The sequence below is a fragment of the Zeus faber genome (assembly GCF_960531495.2).
Source record: "Zeus faber genome assembly, chromosome: 4".
Taxonomy (NCBI): Eukaryota; Metazoa; Chordata; class Actinopteri; order Zeiformes; family Zeidae; genus Zeus; species Zeus faber.
This window is the reverse complement of record NC_137191.1, coordinates 25,936,109-25,958,842: the sequence shown is the minus strand read 5'-3', so window position 1 is coordinate 25,958,842 and position 22,734 is coordinate 25,936,109. Positions and strand designations below refer to the sequence as shown.

Here is a 22,734-nt window from a genome sequence, read left to right as displayed (position 1 = left end):
GACGTCATCAACATGCCCACTCGCCGAGGGTGAAGAAGTGTCTTTTACCGCCATAACATACGTGGACAAAGAAGAAGAAGAAGAAGAAGAAGAAGATAATATACATTAATATTGCAGATACGTCCAAATATCTGCAGTATCAACACAAAAAAAGTCACAATTACTGATATGTCCGTAGCCTCGTCCACCATATTGGGTGTGCTGTAAAACTCCTCTGCGTCATGCGTTATGCATCATTGCATCACGTCCTGCCTCCTACACATTCTTCCCAGGCTCCGCCCCTCGTCCAAACCAAACTGAGTATGTCCAGTAGGTGTGAATGCGTCTGACACGGACAATCCTCGGTTGTCGGCGACGTGTGTGAAAGCAACTTAAGTTAGGTGATCTTGAATACAACAACACATTCCAGGGCTCGACATTAACTTATTGAGACTCATCCTTTGGACAAGTAAATTTACCATTCACTTGTCCAGGCACAAAAGTCACTTGTCCGGGGGCAAAAGGATAACAATTTACATTTTTCATTTTGTTCGCCAATGCAGAATGTAGAATTCAGACAAACAAACAGTTGAAAGCATTGAGTGTCAACATATAAATGATTAAATTGAGGAATTTTATTAAAGTGATTATATGAAATGTTTTCACCTCAACAAATCATTTTCATATTCATTTAGATTGTATACTGTATAACAACAGGCAATGCAGAATGATACCAATGAATGTTCAGAGTCCCTAAGTGACCTGCTTTCCCTATTTTATTCTTCTCATAACCGACCGGTATTCAAAATGCCATATGGCCATTTTGCAGTTCTTAACAGCTTCCTTATCTTTAGCACTAACTTATCACACACTTAACACAATTATAAATAGCTCAGTAATAACATTCCGGGCGATACGGCCAAAAATGTCTTCACAGTGAAATATTTCATACCATTCGAGAAAGATATTCATAACAATATATATAAAATAATATAAATACATGAAATAACAAAGAAATCAAAATTCCTGTTAAATGTTGTTATTTTTTTATAAAGAAGACAGTTATGCCAGACAGACAGCCATGATACATTTTAAAAACACTTTTATTGGTTGAATGAAATTGTCCGAAATAAACAAGAGTCTTAAAATAAAAATCTGCATCATAAAAAAAAATGTTCCAACAAAACTTAGCAGCATTTAGTATCCTCTTTTTTAAACAACATGAATACCAAAGAAAAATATGGTTAAAAATCTGAAGATAAAATTCTAGACTAAATTAAATGTAATGCTTATTTTTATTTCATGAACATTGCACAGCACGCTGTGTAAGAAGTGGGCAAGAACAAGGAGTAACAAGTGCAGCTTCTTTAATTCACATTTCACTGAAAAAACATTTCGATAAAATCAAAAACAAAATAAATATGGCAAGTAGGCCTACATCAAAATAAATAATCACGTTTGTGGTGTTGTCCGTCTTCGTCGTCACGTCTCGATGACATATTTTACACAAAGGATATGTTCCGTCTGCTTTGAGTCGGAACTTAAATATCCCAAAAAATGCCAAACTATCTATATATGTTGCCCTCTTTTGCCAAGTATACCTAAGATATGAGATATCACCATATACAGTATCATATAAGATACAGTACCATCTTTCTCCTTCTCCTCCGAGTTGCTTATTTCGGACGCTGCTGCTCTGTTTCCGTTGCCGGTGTGCTTGCAAGCTCAACCTACCTGGGCCGGAGGGGGGGGGGCGGGGCCTTTTTATATCGACAACCGTGGTTGGCTGGAGGTGAAAGGTCAGCTTTAGATCATTCAATTTGATTGGGTTTTCCATTGCCACTTGCCTAACGCTCCTATAAATAAACAAATCTGCGGGGTCCTTCATTATTTTGATTATAGTAAAGAATATTGCGATAATTATCGTTTATGTATATATATATAGATATTTTGTTTTTGTTTATTTTGTTTACTTTTAACTTGTCCGATGGGCAAGTACATTTCTGTTCCACTTGCCCTACAAAAAATCCAATTGTGCCAGACAAACAGACAAGTCTTCATGTCGACCCCTGCATTCAAGACAGTACATCATCATCATGTTTTTGCTCCTTTTAATAAGTACATCCTGAACGTTTAATTTCACGTCTTTCCTCGTGAGTTAAGTTGCCGTGAAATTGTGCAAATGAGCGGATTCCGTACTCTGTAAAATGGCTTTTAGGCAGTTGACTGGGTCGGTCTGATTTCCATTGAGGTAATAACCTTTACAGTATCACTGGATATGTGATGGAGTGCAGAGGAAGGGCGAAAGGATACATTTCTGAAATACAGCATTGTTTGGCCCTCTCAATTGACCTTTTTGTTTGCCAATCTCCTTAATTTAGTTTCCTTTCTCGCAGCTACTCTTCCCACAACTCTGCCTCTTTCTTTCTCTAATCCTTAAATGACCTAGTGAAGCGCTCATGGCCTCAGCTCTGTTTCCTAATTAATTGCCCTAATTAACGGCGGAAACCCAATTAGCTCGCTCCGACGCTAACGTGCTCGGAGCCCGCAGGTCCTGTGAGTTGGAGTAACGACAGCAGAATTCGCCGACTTAGCTGGTTTTAGCATTCACTCCGAGATTGCCCCTTGGATATTCAGCGTTCCCCCATTACCCGAAAGAGGTGAATATGGGACATTTTGTTTTGTTCCTCAACGGTGTGTGATTTGGTGAGTCACTCCAGGTCACCGTGTGAGGGAATTTCATTTTGCAAGATGTGCGAGCATGCTAGCTGTAGGTGGATTTTCTTATTTTCTCTCCGATTTAACTGGTTAAGAGCGCGTCTGCATTACACACAACACTTTGCTGAGCGTCTTTCACTTTTGTTTTGTTCAACAACACATGACGACTCCGTCGCGCACCGCTACCAACAATTCAACTGTTCAATTGTTCAATACTCCTCTCCATCTGGATGCAAATCTCCCAGAAGGGAAAGGCTTCATTGGCTTCGTTGGAGATTGACATCGGCTCATTCAGAGTGTTCCCTTGAGGGCTTGATACAGCCCTGTTTTTTGGACTTTTCAGCTGAGAAACATAAAGATTGCACACCGTTTCCTTTATAAACCCCCTGACACCACAGTTTCAGAGCCGTTCCATGTCTTTATCTTTTTCCCCCATCTTTCTTACTGCCCCTTTGAGGACTTGTTTTTACAAATTCTCAGCTCACTGATATTTAGTGGCGCGTCCTGTGATATGTTATAACAGGGCAGTTGAAACCCTCCCGGCTCTCTCCCATAGCCTCTTTGGCATTTCCCCTGGGGGCTGTCCAGTTGCCCTCTTTGTGATGATCTTCTGCCTCTCTGTTCTCAAGCACTGATTCCCTTATGTAATTATTTTTGTTTCGTGTTATGGATCTCTGTCATTCTCCTTCCTTTTCATAACTTGATCTCCTCCCACGCAAAGTTCTCGACTTCAATTGGCTATTTTTTCTTGCCTTCTTACCTTTCTCTGCTGCTCCTTGTCGCTGCCTTTCCTCAGCACAAGGAATTCATCTAAATCACATAGGAGAGGAGAAAGTTGCACAACAACACAAACAATTGGTGTTTAACTATGTTTTCCGACTGTATGTATGTGGACACAATTGGTGCCAATGAATTAAAGCCTCATTCTCTTTATTGTCAGGATGCAAGGTGGATGATGTTGGAGGATGAAACAAGGTGGAGGATTTAGCCTCAGATTCAGGCCGATGTGTTATCAGACAAAACATATTTTGGTGTGACATCTTTAATTTAAACTCTATTTATCTTGTCGCAGCAGAGGAACTGTGGCCCTGTGTCGACACAGGACAGCGGATTAACCAAGCGATTGGATTTGCACTATTGGCCCAACCTGTCAAGTGCTGTCAGGGCTCCAAAACCGAAAGTAGTAGAGCCCATAAAATTAACCGTAGATCAAATTTGGATAAAGTGCTCCTCGTTGGCCAATTTCCCAATGTGGGAAATTCCATGCAATGTACTTTGGGTTCTGCTTGTTTGTTGACTCACAATACTGGGGGAGGATTGCTATTGACTTTGAACCTGGAATTAGCCACCTACATCTCTTAAATAAATATCAGTGAAGTGAAAATTAACACTCTGTTTCTCTTGGGGACTTTCCGCCAACTGTCCTAGTGGGCCCCTCTGCGTTGTGTCTGGTGTCAGTGGACCGTATCCAAAGTTAAAAAAAAATTATTATAAATTATTCCATTTAGAATGTGAATGGTCTTGGAATCCACACTTGGCACCCCACTGCCAGGATTTTTTTTTATTTGTCGTAGAACAAAGCCAAACATATTTTTGGAAAGGCCTTATCTAGGTTAAGTTAACATATGTACGTTTTACAGATTTCAGTGGCCCTAAACTGATATTGAGCTTTGAACCCCAACCAGAGGTCACCTTTGAAGCTCTGTATCTCCGTAATTAAAAGAGCTACCACTTTTTAGAGGATTTTTAGAGAATAATTCTGACAATGCCTGTATATTCCCCGAATAAGTTAACCCCTAGTAACACATGCATGTCATTTTTCACTGATAAATTTGTTTTCATTTAATAATACAACTACTTTACCCATAAGGCAATTGCATCAAGATGGATGACAAAATGCCGCAGAATTGTAGTTTCTAGGGTTAGGGCTACCATTGGGGTTTAAAACGTTTATAAATAATTAAGGGTAAATTTTAGTCAATGTTTTTCCTCCTGTGGAAGCCAGTCTGTATGATATCGACCTTGTTTTAAGAAAAAAAAAAAATGTTTTATTAACAATGTCATGAAGGCTACATTACCATGCACCGTGTTATCATGATTGGTGGAGCTCGCTGTTACCATGGAAATGTTTACCGCACTGGCTGATGGGTACACAGGTGTGCAAACACTGACATTTATATCCAGTTAAATTCTATATATATATATGAAATTCATTCTGAGGATACGACCCTATATCACTATCCTCGCCCAACCTTAAATTGAATAGACCATTCAATAGAGAAAAAGCGAAATCAGTATCCCACTTTATTTTTCGAGAAAGAACGAAATTTAAACCCATGCATTTAAAATTGTAATACATCCATGCCCCCCGCCCCCAGTTAGTTATTTGTTTTAGTGTACGTATCTGTGACCACCCCCCCCCCTCTTCCCCATGCCCCCTCGCTTCTAAAGTGGAATAAAATCTCGCCATTCAAATGAATTGGTTTAAATTGTATGTGTAGTAAAAAAAGTTGAAAAAAAGTCAGACAATCGTACTCTGGGACACGATTCAATAGAAGCATTTTTGTAACTATGAGCCCAAAAAAGTGTGAGACCGGGTTGGATAATGTGCTTGGCTTCTTTGCAGCACGCAGGCAAAGTGTGGCGCAAACACATCAGACACATGGTCAACCTGTGGGGGACATCGGCAGCACTTGAGACTCTTGTGAGAACTTCTGAATTCTGCGAGGCGTGTGTGTACAGCATGTTGTCTGGGGATTATTTAGCGTCCTTATCATGTATCTCTGGTATCCCAAAGTTGTTTTTACAGGGGCAATTACGATTCGCCCACCTGAATGAATACCCTGTGCACTGCAGTGTGCCACCGTACTCATACCCCCCCCGAGGGCACCGGCTCCTTTCTTGCCACATTAGCATCTCATTATCCATTTCTTTCCCATTCAAATGCTCCAATCGTATTCTTCTTCCTCTCACGCCGCACGCCCTCCTCTCGCTTTATCGCTCTCAGTTGTCAAATTTCCCTAATCCCATAGAACACACTCTTGTTTTGTCCCCCTCTCTCTCTCTCTCTCTCTCTCTCTCTCTCTCTCTCTCTCCGTCTGCCGGCCCCGCTCCCGCTGTCTCACTTGTTCTCTAAAACTGCTCTTCGTTGCTCTCATTCTCTTTCTCCCGTTCTTTCCTCCGATCTGCCTCTCTAATCCTGTATGCATCGCTCTCTCTCTCGCTCTCTCTCTCTCTCTCTCGCTCAGATCTCTCGTGTTCTGTTTCTCCGTCTCGCAGTCGGCCCATCTTTCATTTCTATCTCAATGTTTATCTCCTGGAGCGCGGCGTGCCCAAACTCACTTTGATTTCCGTGTCATTCTTATTCTGCTTGCCCCTCTTCAGGCATTTCACTCCTTCTCCTCCTCCTCCTACTCCTCCTTCTAGATTAAAGAGGGAGAAGCATTTCCCATTATCAGTTCAGAGGATTACACACCATTTAACTGTCAGCGGTGTGGGGCGAAAAACAAGCTCACGAAAGAGCAGAAAAGCTCTTTCCAGTTCCCTCCCATCAATCTCCCATCTCTCAGCCGGTGTCCCACCTTCCCCCCCGTTCTCCCCCACTCTTGTTTTATCTATCCTCTATCCCTTGTCTCAGCAGACCATCAGGTCTCGGTGCCGTCGCGCCGCAGCGCCACATGAGACTCTGGTCGGGGGCCCTGCTTCAAAGTCCGCACATTAAAGAGTAATTTTGATGTAGCGGGATCCTGACGGGCCCCAGCGGGGCGGGTGGGGCGGACTGCAAGCACGACACGCAACACGTCCCGGACACAATGGGCTCGGGGAGTTTGAGAAAGCCGCGGGGCAGGACAAAGGTTCGATCACGGACTGATCGTTTATCGATAAAGTATCTGCATCGGTACTTGTTAATAGTGCTTGACCTCATCTGTGGCACAGGGCATTACACTGTTGCCTCACAGCAAGAAGGTCCTGGGTTCGGTTCCCGCCTGGGCCGCTGTTGGAACCGTGCTCCAGCGGGCTGTCTCTCAATTAGGGGCCTTTCTGTGTGGAGTTTGCGTGTTCTCCCCGTGCTCACATGGGGTTTCCTCCATCTAACAACAGTAGGGACCCCCACCAAAAACATGCCCAACACCCTCGTCTGACCAGTGATGGACATATGAAACCAGCTCCCCGGGCGTGTCAATGAATGCTGTCCACTGCTCCTGGCTGCTCCCCTGGAGGAAGGGATGCCAGGATGGGTTAAATGCAGAGGCCACAATTCACTGGCCACCATCCAAAGCGAGTGTGTGTGTGTATGCATGTGTCGTGTGACAAATAAAGATTCTGCTCTCATTTTTTCATGTTCCCAAGTTATGTTATATACTGAGGTTTGCATGGAGCCACAAACACTCAGAAAAACATCGACCTCCGAAGTCCCGTTGTCTTCGATCAACATGACCACGCCAACGCGGCAGAAACAGCTGCTCAAAAATTGATCCACACCACAAATTGACATTATCACAGTTAACATTTGAAAAACACATCAATGTTTTTGCCAAGACCACACTTGAGGGCGCGTCAGATATGATTCCGTAAACATTTTGCCCTCGCTTCTCGAGTGACCGAAAATTCATGGTGAACCAAAACCAGATCTTTGCAAAGCTTCGGTTTCCTTCACGCAGAGTTGTTTCCGCCAACCGCTGCAATGAGTCTATACTGTATGTGTATTTACACCTTGAAAGGGCACTAAAATGTGGGAGTGCAGTGGGCCTTCGAGGGCTCTACACTTCAACACCTGTTGAGTTTATTGAGTCCTGACATCGTATCAAGTTACAGTAGGACAATAATTCAAATACAATCGCCAGAGTATTCCACTGTCCGTGTAAAACTTGAAAAACAGCGAGCATTTGCTCACGCAGCAGTCTCTCATAACCGACAGTCTCTCATCTCCTAATCTGCAGTCACCGTACAATAATCAAATAGCTAAGTAGCTCTCTTCACTTTCAATCAACTACATAACGGTCTTTCATAAAGTTGATGAAGTAGGGACAACACTACCGTTTTACAACAAACCCCACTGCACATCCCTCTATTCACCCTCTCAACCTTCCTTGTTGTTGTTTTTTTCCCCTGTGATATGTGACTCAATAAGCGCAGGGTGTCCTTTCACAGATTGCGTTGCGCTGGAATGTCAACTTGACGTGGAATGCCGTAGCGAGGCTTCACACTGGCGCTTCCAATGAATAATGCATGTTTACCTTCTGGCGTCAATGTAAAATGCACATATAAGCAAACGCTGTCTCTCCTCATGGTCCCTGCTCTCTCTTTCAAACGTGCACGCACGCACGCATGCACGCGCACGCACACACACACACACACACACACACACACACACACACACACCCCACCATCACCTCTACCACCTGCTGGAAGACAGGGAAATATTAACAGCCCATTCTCACATCATTTTCTCAGCAGTTTTCCGCTCATTATCTCCTGGTCTATGAATAGCACCTGGGCCATCTCTCTCTCTCTCTCTCTCTCTCTCTCGCTCTCTCTCTCTCTCTCTCTGCACTCGCTTCAACACTTGTTAGCCGCCGATGCCCACCTGTTTTCACCTGAGGGAGAGGGGGAGGGCGATAGTTTCCACAAATTAGATTCTGTTTCGCCAGAAATGGAGATGTGACATACGCAGCAGATACTGTCGGTTTTGCGTCAAACTTCAAAGAAGATATTGAAGAGCACCGTGGTTTGTGTTGTGTCTGGATAAAATAATGGAGTTTCGTAGCTGGATCTGAAAACATTTATCGAGCTTGATATAAAATATACACTCGTTTTTTTTCTTCCCTTGTCAGACGGCATGCTGCCCACCGTCTGTAAAATTTCGGACAGTCAGTGAGAAGTCATCGAATATTTACCATGGGCATACATTCTTAAAAACGGAACTGTCCCAAAAATGTCCCATAATTCTGTCATTCAGAGATTTTATGATCTCTACAATAAAAAAAATAGAGGCAGTACCTCAGAAAACAGAGAAGTCCCTCAATCAGTCAATCTGAACGGGAGCTCTGTCGAACAAACATCCCTCCAAAAAAAAGGCAACGAGTCCGCTTTTGGACGAGGCGGTAAGAAAGAAAACGCTCCAGACCCTGGAGGCGGAGGAGATGACCAGTGCTGCCAGCTTTTACGCTTTACGACCAAAAAAGACCCTTCAGCAGGGTACGGTGATAATCCTGATGTACTGGTAGCGTTAAGTCTGGTAGCGTTTCAGTCACGTCTGTAGTCATAGTCTCTTTTTTTTCAGTCAAGCTGAAAATTTAAGGATGGCCACCTAAGCAACCTCTCTTACTACATCTGTTATCATCAAAAATTGAAAAATGCCTAGAATAGCCTGTCGCACATTTCTGCCCAATCGACCCTTTTTGAATGTGTGGTTGAATAGCCCTGGTGTAAAGGTGGCATGAGGGCCTCGTTCTCTTACCGTTGAATAATTGATAATAAACGATGTACTGCCTTTTTTGGAAAACGGCTGCCCGAGCACTATGGAGAACATGCCTGGCGTTGTGTGTGAACGACGGCCTTTGCTTATACGCCTTTTTTTGTGCAAAGCTGCGGGGGCACGTGCACCGGGAGGGGGGTCTGGCTCGAATTACTGTATGTGACCGCTTTTTGGCGCGGCGCGGCTGTCGGCTAGCGTGTAGCGTGTTGCAGCGGGGACAAACAGATGCAGGAGGAGAGGTGGTTTTGTCTCTGTGAGAGCGAAAGTGTGAAAGGGAGAGTGCAGGAAAGACAGGCAAACAGGGAGAGGGCGAGAGGTGGGGCGAGAAATAAAGGGAGAGCGAGGACGCGAGAACATCGAGGCAGGACGGAGAGCGATGTCGGGGGGCGTTGAGGAATACGTGAGGAAAGAAAATGTATACAGGGAAACCGGGTCGAGGATGAAGAAAAGAAACATGACAAACATGGGGGTGGGTTGGGGGTTAGGGGCGGGCGGGGGGACGACATGTGGCACCCACCCAAAAGATGAATGCTGGCTTTGATCTGTTCCTATTCCCTGGGCTCTCTTCCTCTTTTTACCTCTCCATTCCCTCGCTTTCGTTTTATCGCTCATATAACCTCATTCGCTGGCCTTTACCGCTCTCTTTTTTTTTTGGTGCTGGTTCTCGCCCCCTCCCTCCATTTCCCTCTCTGACTGTCTCTCTATCTGTCCCTCTGTCGTTCTAGCTATCCCCTTTTATCTCTCTCTCTCTCTCTCTCTCTCCCTCTTCACTATCGTAGCCGGGTTTTATTTCCCAGTGGCCCCTCACTTGCTCCTGCAATGGTTTATTCTGTGCTCTACTAAAGTCTCATTAACCGTTTTATCTCTTTGTTTATCGTCTACCACAATCCCCCCCAACAGCCTCTCTCTCTCTCTCTCTCTCTCTCTCTCTCTCTCTCTCTCTCTCTCTCTCTCTCTCTCTCTCTCTCCCTCTCTCGCTCAGCATTTCTCCCTCCGTCTTGCTCAGTCTCATTCTTTTAAACGAAGCCACTTTCTTGCTCCTCCCTTCCTTCTGCGCCGTCCACTCTTTCCGCGTTGCGCTTACCCTGCTGCAATACCATCCTCGAACACCAGGGGGCAGTCAATCCCATTTAATCCCTTATCCACACATATTCATTACACTCGGGTGTGTTTTTGTACATGTAAGATTGGCAAACGGGCATGTTCCTCATCCATTTGCACCCCCCCCCCCCCCAGGCTGTCCAACATCAGTGGTGTAAGATCAGACCTCGGCTTTTCCTTCTAATCATCTGCCAAAGAATGTGAGCCCTGGCACCGAGAGTGGGCTCCAGCCAGGGGATATTTACCATTTACCACCGCAAACCAAATGATGATGGGCGAGCACACTCTGTGAGATCACACAAAAAGTAAGATCACACAAAAAAAAAGAAGCAGGTTTTCTGTCACCGACCAAGGCCAATTGCAGTATGTAAAATATCACAGTTGAAATGTATAAATGGTCGCGTATGCGTTTTACAGCCTAAACCTCATGCCAAGAACCGGGAATTGTACTGTTGGCGTACTGTAGTCAAACCGTACACGCAAAGTTGTCCAGTTCATTTTGTGTTCAAAATAAACCCATTTTTGAAAAGGGTTCATGTTTTGTCACCAAGTTATTTTCCTCGAGACGGATTAAAAAGTTCATGTCGGAAATATTGACATTCGACAGATGCTTAAAGTTGAAATCCATTGGATCGTCTGCGTGGGCTGGACCACGCTGCGAGTCCCAGAATTAGAAATTAGACCCAGGACGACCTCTCCCTCTTCGCTTCAACAATCATTTTCTTTTATCGAAAGTTTGCCTTCTTCTGATCTATTGATTTGTTTATTTCCCTTGGTCACTTGAGGTGGTGTTGTGCTGTTCTCTTGTGTGGAAATGCGACCACGATGGACAGTTTACTGACCACAGCAAGCTGTGCTGGTTAAGCTTTTCACTTTTTGCCGATCGATGCATTCATTTTGGGAAAGGGTGCAACGGTGGAAGTGGCATGTAGTGGAGCACACGCTTAACACAAATACATTGAATAGCTGTTTCTTATGAAGTGCAAGCTTATAAAAAAAAAAGGTAGAAAATACAAGATTTTTCAACAAACTAATAACAAAATAATCTTACGGATTACCACTTTAATGGAGAGTAGCTTCTGGTGATTTTGTTGTTGTCGTTTTTGTCTATTTCCGTAAACCCTACGGGGGAATGTCGCAAGGCGCGCACTTGACAGCAACCAACAATCAATGCTTCAAAAAGGTCACATCCTCTGTGAGATTTTATCGCAAATGGGTAGAATTGCCCAGCGTCCCGCGGTCGCGCCAATCCCCCCCTCGCTCCTAATTCACAAACAAGTTTGACCTTTTCGTGACGGCGTCCCCAGCCCGGCCCTCGTTACGTGTTTCCAGCGCCGCCCGCGCACCGTGACCTAGGTTTCTCTCCTCGGGCGGGGCGGGCTGCTGTCACCCTCAGCGCAAGCCTCCTCCTTCCGCACGCTCTCTCGCCCTCCGTAAACACATTCGACTTAACGAGTTGACTCCTGTGCCATCTGGTCATTCCACAAGGCCGCGGGTTGACACGGCGCTGACTCTGTTGACAGCGAGCGCCAGCACGAACATTTGCATGCAGGAGCTCACAGCTTGCTCCCCGGAGACATTCGGAGATGCTTTTAGAAAAACGGCTCACCGCTTCCTCCCTGAACCCTGACGTGGTCCGCCGTTTTCCGAAATTGAGACCTCAATAGTGTATTTGTGAAGGGATTCCTCTATTTTTTTCCAATTTTTCCACATTGGCAGACTGGCAATGGGAGGCGTGGCGCCTTCCATACACAAGTGTCATTCGGGTGCTTTACGCAAAAAAAAGAAAAGACATGGCATTAAAGCAAGGAAGAATGAAAGCATAGAAATAAAAGGCGGAGAGACACAATAAAGTCACAGCGACAACAAATTGAAAACTCACTTGGTCTTGGTGTTATTTTAGCCCAGCTAGAAACTCAGTAGGAAGGTTACAAAGCAAAGTAGAACAGTCTGACCCACTGAAAAGCAGTCGCAAATACAAGGGAATATAAGGCTGGATTTAAAAGGAGTATCAAGTGTTGAGACAAGCCCAAGATTGGTGCCACAGACCTCTCTTTCATTCCTTGGTTTAGTTTTGCCTTTTTCTTTTATTGAAGCCCCCGCCCTGCCCCCTGTCCCCCCCCCCCCATCTCTCTCTCTCTCTCTATCTCTCTCTCTCTCATCTCTCTTAACCCCCCTCTTTCTTGCCAGCCTTCCCTCTCCCTCTCACTGACATATTAGTTTATCTTTCTCTCACCCTCTCCCTTTCCCTCTGTTTGCCACAGTTTCACTTTTTGTCTCTCTTTTTCTCTCTAACTCTCACTTTCACTCTGAACATCCCATTCTCTCTCTCTCTCTCTCTCTCTCTCTCTCTCTCTCTCTCTCTCTCTCTCTCTCTCTCTCTCTCTCTCTCTCTCAAGTCTGGGCTACAAAGGGAGCTGCCCTTATAGTGAACAGCTTGTCTCAAAACCTGGTGAAGAAACCAGCAGATCCCTGCGTACCGAGTTGTCTCTGAAGAGCGATGTCTATGCTCTTACTGACCTGTGGTTTGTCTCTGTTTTTGTTGGTTTTTGGTTCCTTCGTAATCAAGTTTCTGCTGCTGTGACATGACTTACTGCAAATAAAGGAAACTTAAAAGTCAAAGTCTCTCGCTCTCTCTCTCTCCTATTCTCTCACTAAATTGCCCACTTTGAAGTAGAGGGGCTTCGTCCATGATAGTTTAATTGCACTCCTCGGTGTACAGTAGTGTACTGTAGCAGTCAGTCTTTCTGCCGGGGTCAGATGGAGCCGGGGAGGGCTCTTAATCCTAAATCTTCAATTTTGCTATAAATTCTGTTTTATTTTGCAGCCGGGCAGTGAGAGTAATACTGGCAGATTTTTAGTAGCTAAATCAACCTGGAGATCACAGCCCAGCCTCATTTTCCTTTGCAGTCAGGGAAATCCACTGCAGATTTATGAGCCCTGACTGTGTATTACCAAATCTGCCATATTGGATTTGTAAGCCTCATACTTACACCTACGTGCTGATATAAGCCTAATATCTCAGTTGAAGGGGCGAGAGGGCCAAGGACATTTTTACAAGACACCATCGGGGATCTGCCAATTTGATCTAACTCACAGGTGTCACGTGCACTTTTCAGAGACAAATGAGGCGATGCGAGATGCTTTCGGGAGAAAAAACAAGTCAGAGTGGTTAGAATGTTTTTTAGAAAATGTTTCAGTGCTTCTTGTGCGGAAGGTTTTCGGTGCTCTTTTGAAAAATACTGTTTAATTTATTTGATAGGGTACATGAGAAACGAACAGAGAGGAAACATCTCTTTCGCCATCCCTAACAAGCACGTTGAAGGCGACAGTTTGGTGTGTGTACTGTATGTGTTTAATATGGGCAACGGATGCTCTGCCTCCGTGCCTCCATGCCTCCATGTCAAGTTCAGCTTCGGAAATTGTTACCGAATCTTTAAGCAGCTCAACCGCTTACACGCCTGTAAAATAAGATGATGGAAGACTGATAAAACATTTAAATGGACTTGGCTGATGAGGCCATGTGATATGAATCTAAAATCAAAATTGTCATAACTCGTGAGATGAGAGGGAGAGGGAGAGGGAGAGAGACAGCGACGGGGTCTCATAAGACATCAATAATTAAACCGTGCTTGTTTTGTCACTGTGCGAGAACGACTGATCCAGATTAGCGTCATACTTTACACCACCGACCCAGACAGACCGCTCGAGCAGACTGTGAACAGTGAACAAAGTGGAAAACAGTATGTTGTTCGTCCCGAACACAAGCGTAGAAATATATAGAGGACTACTCCGCCTTTTAGCAAATACAACAAAAGGAGATGGAGCTGCATGTAGATTACATATACTGTAGGTTGTACAGACAGAAACTTACACAACATATACTGTTGCTTGTGGTCCACAAATTAACCCAATATTTTCAAGGGACATCATGTTTGTTTAAGTCCATCCCCTAATATATATATGTGCTTTCCATGGAGATAGGGCGCACGTTCTGTGCATCTTCAAATCGCTTGGTGTGTGAGCTCCATAATGAGGGGAGCATGTTATGTGAGGGAGCATGTTATTGTGGTTTAACCAAGGGTCAACTTGGATCAGTGTAATTTGCTTGAGATAAACTCTGCGTCACCACCTTCATATTAATTAAGCCCTGAAAGGGTGTGAAGACGTACAATCCTGTGTGTACAGTACATGTACATGTACAGTATGAATGCATGTATGTATGTATGTGTAGGTGTTTGTGTCCATTGAATACTCAACATGGGTCATACTCTGGTTTTAATATAATGTGAAGAGTTTGTGTGATAATGGGTGATGCCCGCCTAGAGCATTAAGACATCGGGGAGTTTTACTTCAGAGGGGCCCTGGGACAAGTGTGCTACGAGAGCATTCCCAACGTCAACACCATTATGCTGGGGTCACACTGCCGGCGACGGAGCTGCAGCGTGAAGCCAATGGGCGGGGCTCCTGTGCCCCTGGATTTTGTGGGTGCGTCGGCTCAAAATCCACTGGCTGTTGTGTGCGCACCAAATATTTCAAACTTTTTCCTCCTTTTCCATATTTAAATAAACAATAGATGGATAGATGGGGCTGTGTTTATGTTTTTTAAACATTAAAATGGTGTAGTTTGTTTAACTTGGCAAAATAGGTAACCCCTTGAAATAAATGACATAAATAATCTTGCCATCCGTCCTTTGAAACAAAGAATTGTCCTTGTTGAATAAGCATAAAACGGAGTGTTCCTTATTTTATTGTTCGATAAAGTGATGTTTTTATATTTAAAAAAAATAGGAACAATGCAGTGATCTGAACGTCCATTTTCCAAGGATCAGTGTCATTGTATCTTCCCTCCTATTGGCTGTCACCCCGCGCCCAGTGCTGCTCATTTGCATAAAGTTGAAACCTGCTCAACATTCCCTGTCGCCGTGAAGCTTTCACCTCGTCGCCGGTTGACGCTCCGTCCCCTGCGGCTGGATGAAGCCGAGCTCCGTTTGAAATGCACTGCAGCCTGTCGCTTTGCAGTCTGTCGCTTTGCACTGCCCGGTCGCCGGCGGTGTGACCGTACCATAAATGTAATTAACACAATTTGGGTCAATCTTTCAATCTTAAGCAAAGGACGTGCTCAATGAAACATGAGTTAACCAATTTGCAATCGGATGTTTTGCTGAGATTTAGCATTATTCCCTTCCCTCCTTCTTAGCTCGTAGGTCCTCATGATTCTCCCCAGATTCTGAACCAAGCCCATGCCCGATTTTGGAGTCTACTCTTATGTTCCCAGGGTCCTATGTTCCCAACAGCCCCCTGTCTCCCCTATCCTACGTTCACTCAATGTAAATAGACAAGTCATGGCCATACCCCTGGTATATTTACAAAAATGCATAAACAGAATTTGTGGATCTTTGGAAGAAGCAGCTTGTCCATAAACACTATTTCAGATAATTTTCAGTGAGCAAGCACTGATGAGATTATGCATTTTGGTTTGGACATCATTTTTAACGTAGGATTGGGGAAACATGGGGCTGTTTTGAGTTATGGGAACATAAACTGTAGATACACTCTCATATATGAAATCTGATTTATATCTCCCCCACTGCTGTATTTGTAATTCTCTAACTCTGTAATTATGTGTGTGTACATATATATACAACCAAAAGCAATACAACATTACAGAATTGCACGTTACAGAAATCCAGTTCACACAACGCAGACACACTTGATAAACAAACAGAAGTGTCATCAGAAATATCAATGAGTTAAACTGTAAGATCCAATCTAACTTCAAGACTGCCCAGTTCATTCAAGTATTAAGGAACATAGTGCCCGCTCAGGGGTCCTGGGATCTGGTATTGGGATTACAGGTACTCCTCACTTAGCGACCAAGTTCCGTTCCTAGGACCAGATCGTTAAGCAAATTGGTCGATAAGAGAGGGCCCGTGTTATTTCACGGTAAGGGGGCGTGGCCATTGCGAACGCTAGTGTAGTGAATACTGACAGACTGCGTGAACGAGACTGAGAAGGGTGATGAGATGACATGTATACAGTGTATATGGTGTATATAGTGTATATGGTGTATACTGTATCGTGTATATAGTGTACATAGTGTATATAGGATATATAGTATATATAGTGTATAAAGTATATATAGTGTATATAGTGTATACAGTGTATATAGTATATATTGTATATATAGTATATACTGTATAGTGTATATAGAATATATAGTATAGTATATATAGTATATAGGGTATAAAGTTGTGAGGCGCGATGAGTTGCTTGATGCTGAGATGCCACACTCACAGCGCGCACGTCGTCTGCAGTCTGCAGCGTACAATACAGACTGGTCAGAGAGCTGGTCGTAAGTCCGAACAGTGGTTAACCAGGCAGGTTGTTAAGTGAAGAGTACCTGTGTTAATGTTGAACTCAATTAAAGATGTTGGATAACCGGACCAGGCTGTATAGGCAATACATAAAGTTATTAGAGGGGAACAGTAAAATCTCCATTGCTTTGTCTGTTATTTGTTCTGAATAGAAGCACAAGTCAATACCAGTCATGTTTTTGTAGATTTTGTTGCCGTGGTTGTAGATGTGGGGAGTGTGTATAACTTTTATTTTGGCTCTGGGTTTGCTTCCATTTATAGTTTAGTTTCCTGAGGCTCAAACACGCTTTGGTTAATAACAAATACGACATATAAATAGCCATCATAATATACAGGCTGAGCAATAACACCAGCTAATGAATTTTCATTGTATTTATATTCTATTTTCGGCATGTGGGGATGGGGCAACAAAGCAGTAAGAATGTTATTCCATTGCAAGACCCAGATTCTGGGGAATGAGTGTGAGGTACGAAAAGGAGGAAACTCAATCAGTCTGTTATTGAAGACATTAATATTCAAGTGCAAAACCCAGGCGACAGGGACATAGATTGATGACTTGTGAGAGAAGAATTTGGAAAATTTTGTTAATGGCTATCAGACATTTCCTTTCTGTGTCAATACCAGCATCATTACCTCGGGCAACAACCTAAAATACAGAATCTCTGAAGCAACAAGATGAATTTAGCGGTGGGGAGTTTCAGATTCGACCAAGACACTGAATATCAGGGAATATCTCAGCATTAGTTTAGTCGAGCCGTTCTGATTGAATCTTGCAGCACTTGGTGAATTTTTTGTTACTCTGTCAGATAAAACTGCAAAATCACCAAAGTTTGTCTTTGGCCTGCGAGAGATTCTGGTGAGAAGTACAGGTACTCCTCACTAAACGACTGAGTTCCGTTCCTAAGACCAGGTCGTTAAGCAAATTGGTTGATAAGCGAGGACCCGTGTTATGTCACGGTAAGCGGGCGTGGCCATTGTGAACGCTAGTGTATAATGACACTATACTAGTGTGACTACTGACAGACTGCGTGAACGAGACTGAGACTGAGAACGGTGATGAGATGAGATGTATACAGTGTATATAGTGTATATAGTATATATAGTGTATATAGTGTATATGATATATATTGTGTATATAGTATATATAGTGTATATACAGTAGTATATAAAGGGTGATGTGCAATGAGATGCTAGACGCTGAGACGCCGCGGTATTGTACTGTTTGTATTGTACTGTATTGTACACAGCGTACAATACAGACTGGTCAGAGAGCTGGTCGTATGTCTGAACGGTGGTTAACTAGGCAGGTTGTTAAGTGAGGAGTACCTGTAATTACTATTTGTGGGAGTTAAGTTAGGTACAACTTGTGAAACAGTAGGCCTACTTATTAGGCTTGCTTATTGTGCAGCCTCAGCTGAAGCATTGACCTCCTCTCCTGTGTGTCTCTCCCTCTCTATACCCCCCATTACCTGTCTATCTCCACTGTTCTCTACAAATAATAAATAAATCTGCACAAAAAATGCCTAAACAACTCTCACTTCGGTTGTCTTTCACCCCCCTGGTCAGCGCGGTAACTTCCTTGACATCCTCATCTCTTATTTTTACATCCAGTCAGAGAAGTTTAAATATTTGGCCTTGAGGCCTTGAGTAACTCTAACTTTATGAGTTGGACCTGATCTTTACCAGATCCTGCTGCACTTTCAAACGTAGTGTCCGCCCTCTCTCTATCCTCTATCTGTGCTATCTTATTGCCTCCCTCACACTCGGTATCCACACACCAACTGCCACCCAGCGTATCGTAAAAACTCTCCCTCACCTCCTTCTCTTATGCAGTGCTTTCCTCGCTTCCTTACACTGAGCGCATCTCTTCTGTTCACCAATGAAGCCTCCTCCATGCATATATTTTCCTCTACCCCGTCCTCTCTCTATACACTCCCTCGGCTGTCTTACCACTGAGCCACCTCAATCCTCTCCACCTGCGCCTTGGCTGTCAGAAATACTGCCGAGCTCACAGAACAGAGCTATGGGCATTTGAGAGGAAGAGCTCCTATGACCTCGCGCCTACCAGCTTCTCCTCCAACTTCATTGCTGCTGTGTCAGTGCCTTCGTTCAACTGATGATGAACCGATGACCAAAATCCACATATTTTCCACATATTTTCCACTTTCTCACCCCCTCCCGTTCCCTCTCTCAATATTGGTTTTAGATGCTTTGCCAATGGTTGAATTCAGCTGCTCCTTCCCCCCATCTGGTACTAATAATACTTTGCCATATTCTGAATCCAGCTCCCTGCCCCATGTCTCTGGACGCGTATCTTTCTCTGCTCTCTTCCCTTAAGACGCCATAAATGATCCAGCCAAGCTGCCCATTTCCCTCTGGTCCAAACCCCTCCCCTCTCCTCCAAACCATCTTTACGAACACATTATACTGTACGTCACAGCCTTCCTCCCTACCCTCATCAATCCCTCCGTGTTTTCAGGTGGTTGGCGTGACCTTGTCCCGCTCTGCCAACACGGCTGCAATGCTCCGCTCCTGTAGGTCTGCGAGCTCTGCATCCTCTGCAGAAATGCACGCTCCTCATGAGAGAAGCACCACACTACTCTTGGTCCGCGCAATTGCCATCTCTCACCTAGATGACTCGCTCTCCTCTGGCCTTGTCACCCGCCATCCGACTGTTACCGCCTCTCCAGAATGTTGCACTCCATCAACAAACCAGTGCTCAACCCAGCAAAACCCTTGTCAAATTACAGTTGTGTATGTGATCCCCTTTTATTCCTGTGTTAAAATTATTTTATAAATATTTTACCTATGTTGTATTTCCCTTAATCATATCCATTTTAGTTGGTACACAACCGTTTTATTGAACTTTGGTGGTCATGCTGGTGAGAGGAGGTTTTATGCTTCGAGGCTCATCGGAGCACGGGTGCCGAGCGAGGAGTGCCTTGCAGTGGCAAGTGACCACCTGTTACACCCATGTAACTGTGGCATGAAAAGTCCAAGAAAAGCACCCCCAGGTGACCTCGATGGCAACGGGTGACAATCTTTTCACGTGTTGGTCTTTGTCACAGTCCAGGGGTTGATGGATTAAATGCGGTGCTTGATAGTTCAGAAGCATTTTCATGCAAGTGATTATTCCAAGGTGACATGTGCAGAGTGTGTCTTAGTGCTGATTAAAAAGAGAATTGACTTGGAGCTCGTATTGACCCTAATGAATATTGATGAACTCAGGACGAGCGGATGGCTGTGGTGTAGTTGTGTTACAGGCAGGCTTATTTGTGAACGTTCATCTATGGGGACAGTGTACAGGCCAATTATTTTCCCACACTCGCTATGTTAATTTCCGTTGTCATGACGATCATAAAAGTGTTCCTGGATTTCTTCATTTGAGCTAAATAACCATAATTGTGCAAACCTCGGGGGTAGCCTTGTCGCCACACAGGCCTTGTTCTAATGACACCTAAATGTGTGTAGCGGCCTTGATATGGATCAGCATCCCTTCCCAAATGCCTCGTTCTCGAAGTAACCTCGGATAGGCTCCACTGTGACAATCAACACAATTAAGCAGGTTGATTAAAAATAGCCCCTTGATTAAAAATAGCACTTTGCCTGTTGCTTCCATGCCGAGGTAAATGCAAGGTTTGGTTCTAACACAGGTTTGCAACATTTCTCAGTTGATGGTTTCTGTTAAAAGTAAGAACTGGTGCCGTCGGGTTTGTTCAGAATTTCTCTGATTGACAGTTGGACACTTTACTCGACAGCCTCCGGCCGACGTCACAGCACTTTCAGACCGCAAGACAGAAGTCCACACCATGGACTGTGATGGGCTAGAATACATCCCTGTCACAACAACAGATACAAGTCATCATTATTATCAGGGGTCAATGGATAGTAAACCAAGATGATGAACGCCTGGAATATCACCTACAAAAGGTGATGCCAGATGCCGGTCTTGCCACTTCTGGAAAAACAGATATATATAGTAATCACCTCAAGCAGAATACAGTCCCTCAAACACCTAACATGTTCTGAAAAAGAACGCTGCAGGGTACACATCAAAAGTGTCTAAAGTATTTCACAGTTTTTTCCCAGTCTTTCTATACTGTACCAACCTATTTGCATTGACTGCAGTTTGAAGGCTGGATAAACCTGTTCCAAGTGAAATGCTTCATTAAGGAGTTTGTGGGTAAGTTATCCTTTGGGTGACTAAACATATGTATACTTCTGTACTGGGAAATCTACCTCCATATAAAGCCTCTTTTTTGGAGTATTATGAAATGACAAATCTACTTATTTTCAAAAAGCATTGAAATGCAAGGTGTGTTGTGAAATCAGACTCCGCTGCGTTGCAATCTATTATTCTACACATCTGCTTGGCAGGGCTCTGGGGCTGACAGCCCAGCCTTTAAGTGAAATTATTTTAAATGTTTGTGTGTGCAGCAGAGATTGTGACAGTGGCAGGCACCTGCTCCCAGGGACAGATTTCCCTCTGTTTCTTTAAAATGTGATGCCGTTTCCTCGTCCCCCCCCCCCCACTTTCCTTACTCCTGCACTCCCGACACCTCCCTCAACTTTCCTTACCGCTCCCTCGCTGTCCTTTCTCCCTCCATTCCTCACTCCTTCTCGTTTCCCCTCTCTCAAGCTTTCGCTAATAAATCCAATAGTGTTTTCTCCCCTCTGGTTTTATCCGGGGTGGCCAGCTTCACGGTTGTTGTGTTATACTGTATTGGGATAGTTTTTGGAGCTATGGGCAGGGTTTGAGCAGTCTTGGGGCTGGGAATGTAACACCTGGAAACACTACACTTGGCATATCTTAATAGGAGCTCTGCAGAGGGAGTGTGCTCCAATGTACAGTGCTTCTCTGAGATCAGCCTGCTCTGACTTTAGAGAGAGAAAGCAAATGGCGAAATGTTGAATTTCAAACTTTTTTTGCTGATTGATGAAATTGGTGTTGCTCAAAGGTGACAATGGGTCAATGGTGTATGTTTAATACATGTTGTAGGGATAAAAACTCGATTCCGTGGACCCTAGGGTGTAATGGTGGATCGTGCCCATGGTGTGGAAAAAGTTCAGTGTGTTAGTCTTTCGCATTCACATATACAATCAACTCATCACCCCAGAAAATGTGTGTGTGTGTGTGTGTGCGTGTGTGTGTGCGTGTGCATGTGCGTGTGTGCGTGCGTGTGTTGTGTCTACGTGTGCGTGTAAGTGTGTGGTGTGTCTGTGTGTCATGCTTTCATGGTTTTACTCTTGATGCTTGAGGCCAGAGGGCTGTTTGGGTCAGAAGAGAGAACATCATACTTCCAGCACTCCTCTCAACGAGTCCTCTCAATGCCAGGCATCCACAGCCCAAGCACCCCTGGCGCCCACAAATAGACTGCAACAAATGTAGGCTCCGCCAGGCAATTGTGAAATCACAGATTCCTTGATTCTACCATCGGGAGGCAGCCACCTAATTTCAGCCCGTCTCTGGATAGCACTCATGGGGGGGGGGGGGGGGATAAGCGAAAGAACAGCATGGCCAAGCTGAGGAAAAATGCTTTGATACCTGTAAATTAAACCCCTTTCACATCGACCAAATAACCCGGCTTAGACTGGCTGTGAAAGGCTCTAGCTGGATGTTTTTAACTGGCATGGCTGCACGGGTTTGATAACCTTTTAGCATTGTGTCCTGTAGTCAGAAACCTTCTCTCAAAGTGCCCTTTCAGACATGTGATGTAGTCGCTGGGATTTGGCCATACATTTACTTTTCTGAACTTCCTAGACTGTACTATCTGTTCTGATGAAATCCTCTACCTGCTTGGTTATAATGTCCACATTACTAATAATTGCTTCTTAGATATTTCTTGTGTATAAATATGTCATAAAAGCACCAATAGCCAATATTCTCAAATCAATATTGAAGTATTCATCAAAACAACATGGTGATATTTGATTTTGACTGTATCGCCTAGTCCTAGTATTGATACAGCATTTATACCCACCAGGCTACTTAGGTAACTACTGGTGAGATTTTGGACTCAACAAGTACGACAAAGCAACAAGGTCTGACAAATGGAAAAAATATAGTTGGAGAGAAAGCAA

The 22,734-nt window shown here is 44.1% G+C and overlaps 1 pseudogene across 1 annotated transcript in view; it reads left to right on the top strand.

The window, feature by feature from the left end:
- The window catches only part of LOC307229234 (phospholipid phosphatase-related protein type 5-like), a 68,145-nt pseudogene that overhangs the window by 862 nt on the left and 44,549 nt on the right, over window positions 1-22,734 (top strand). The window lies entirely within an intron of this gene.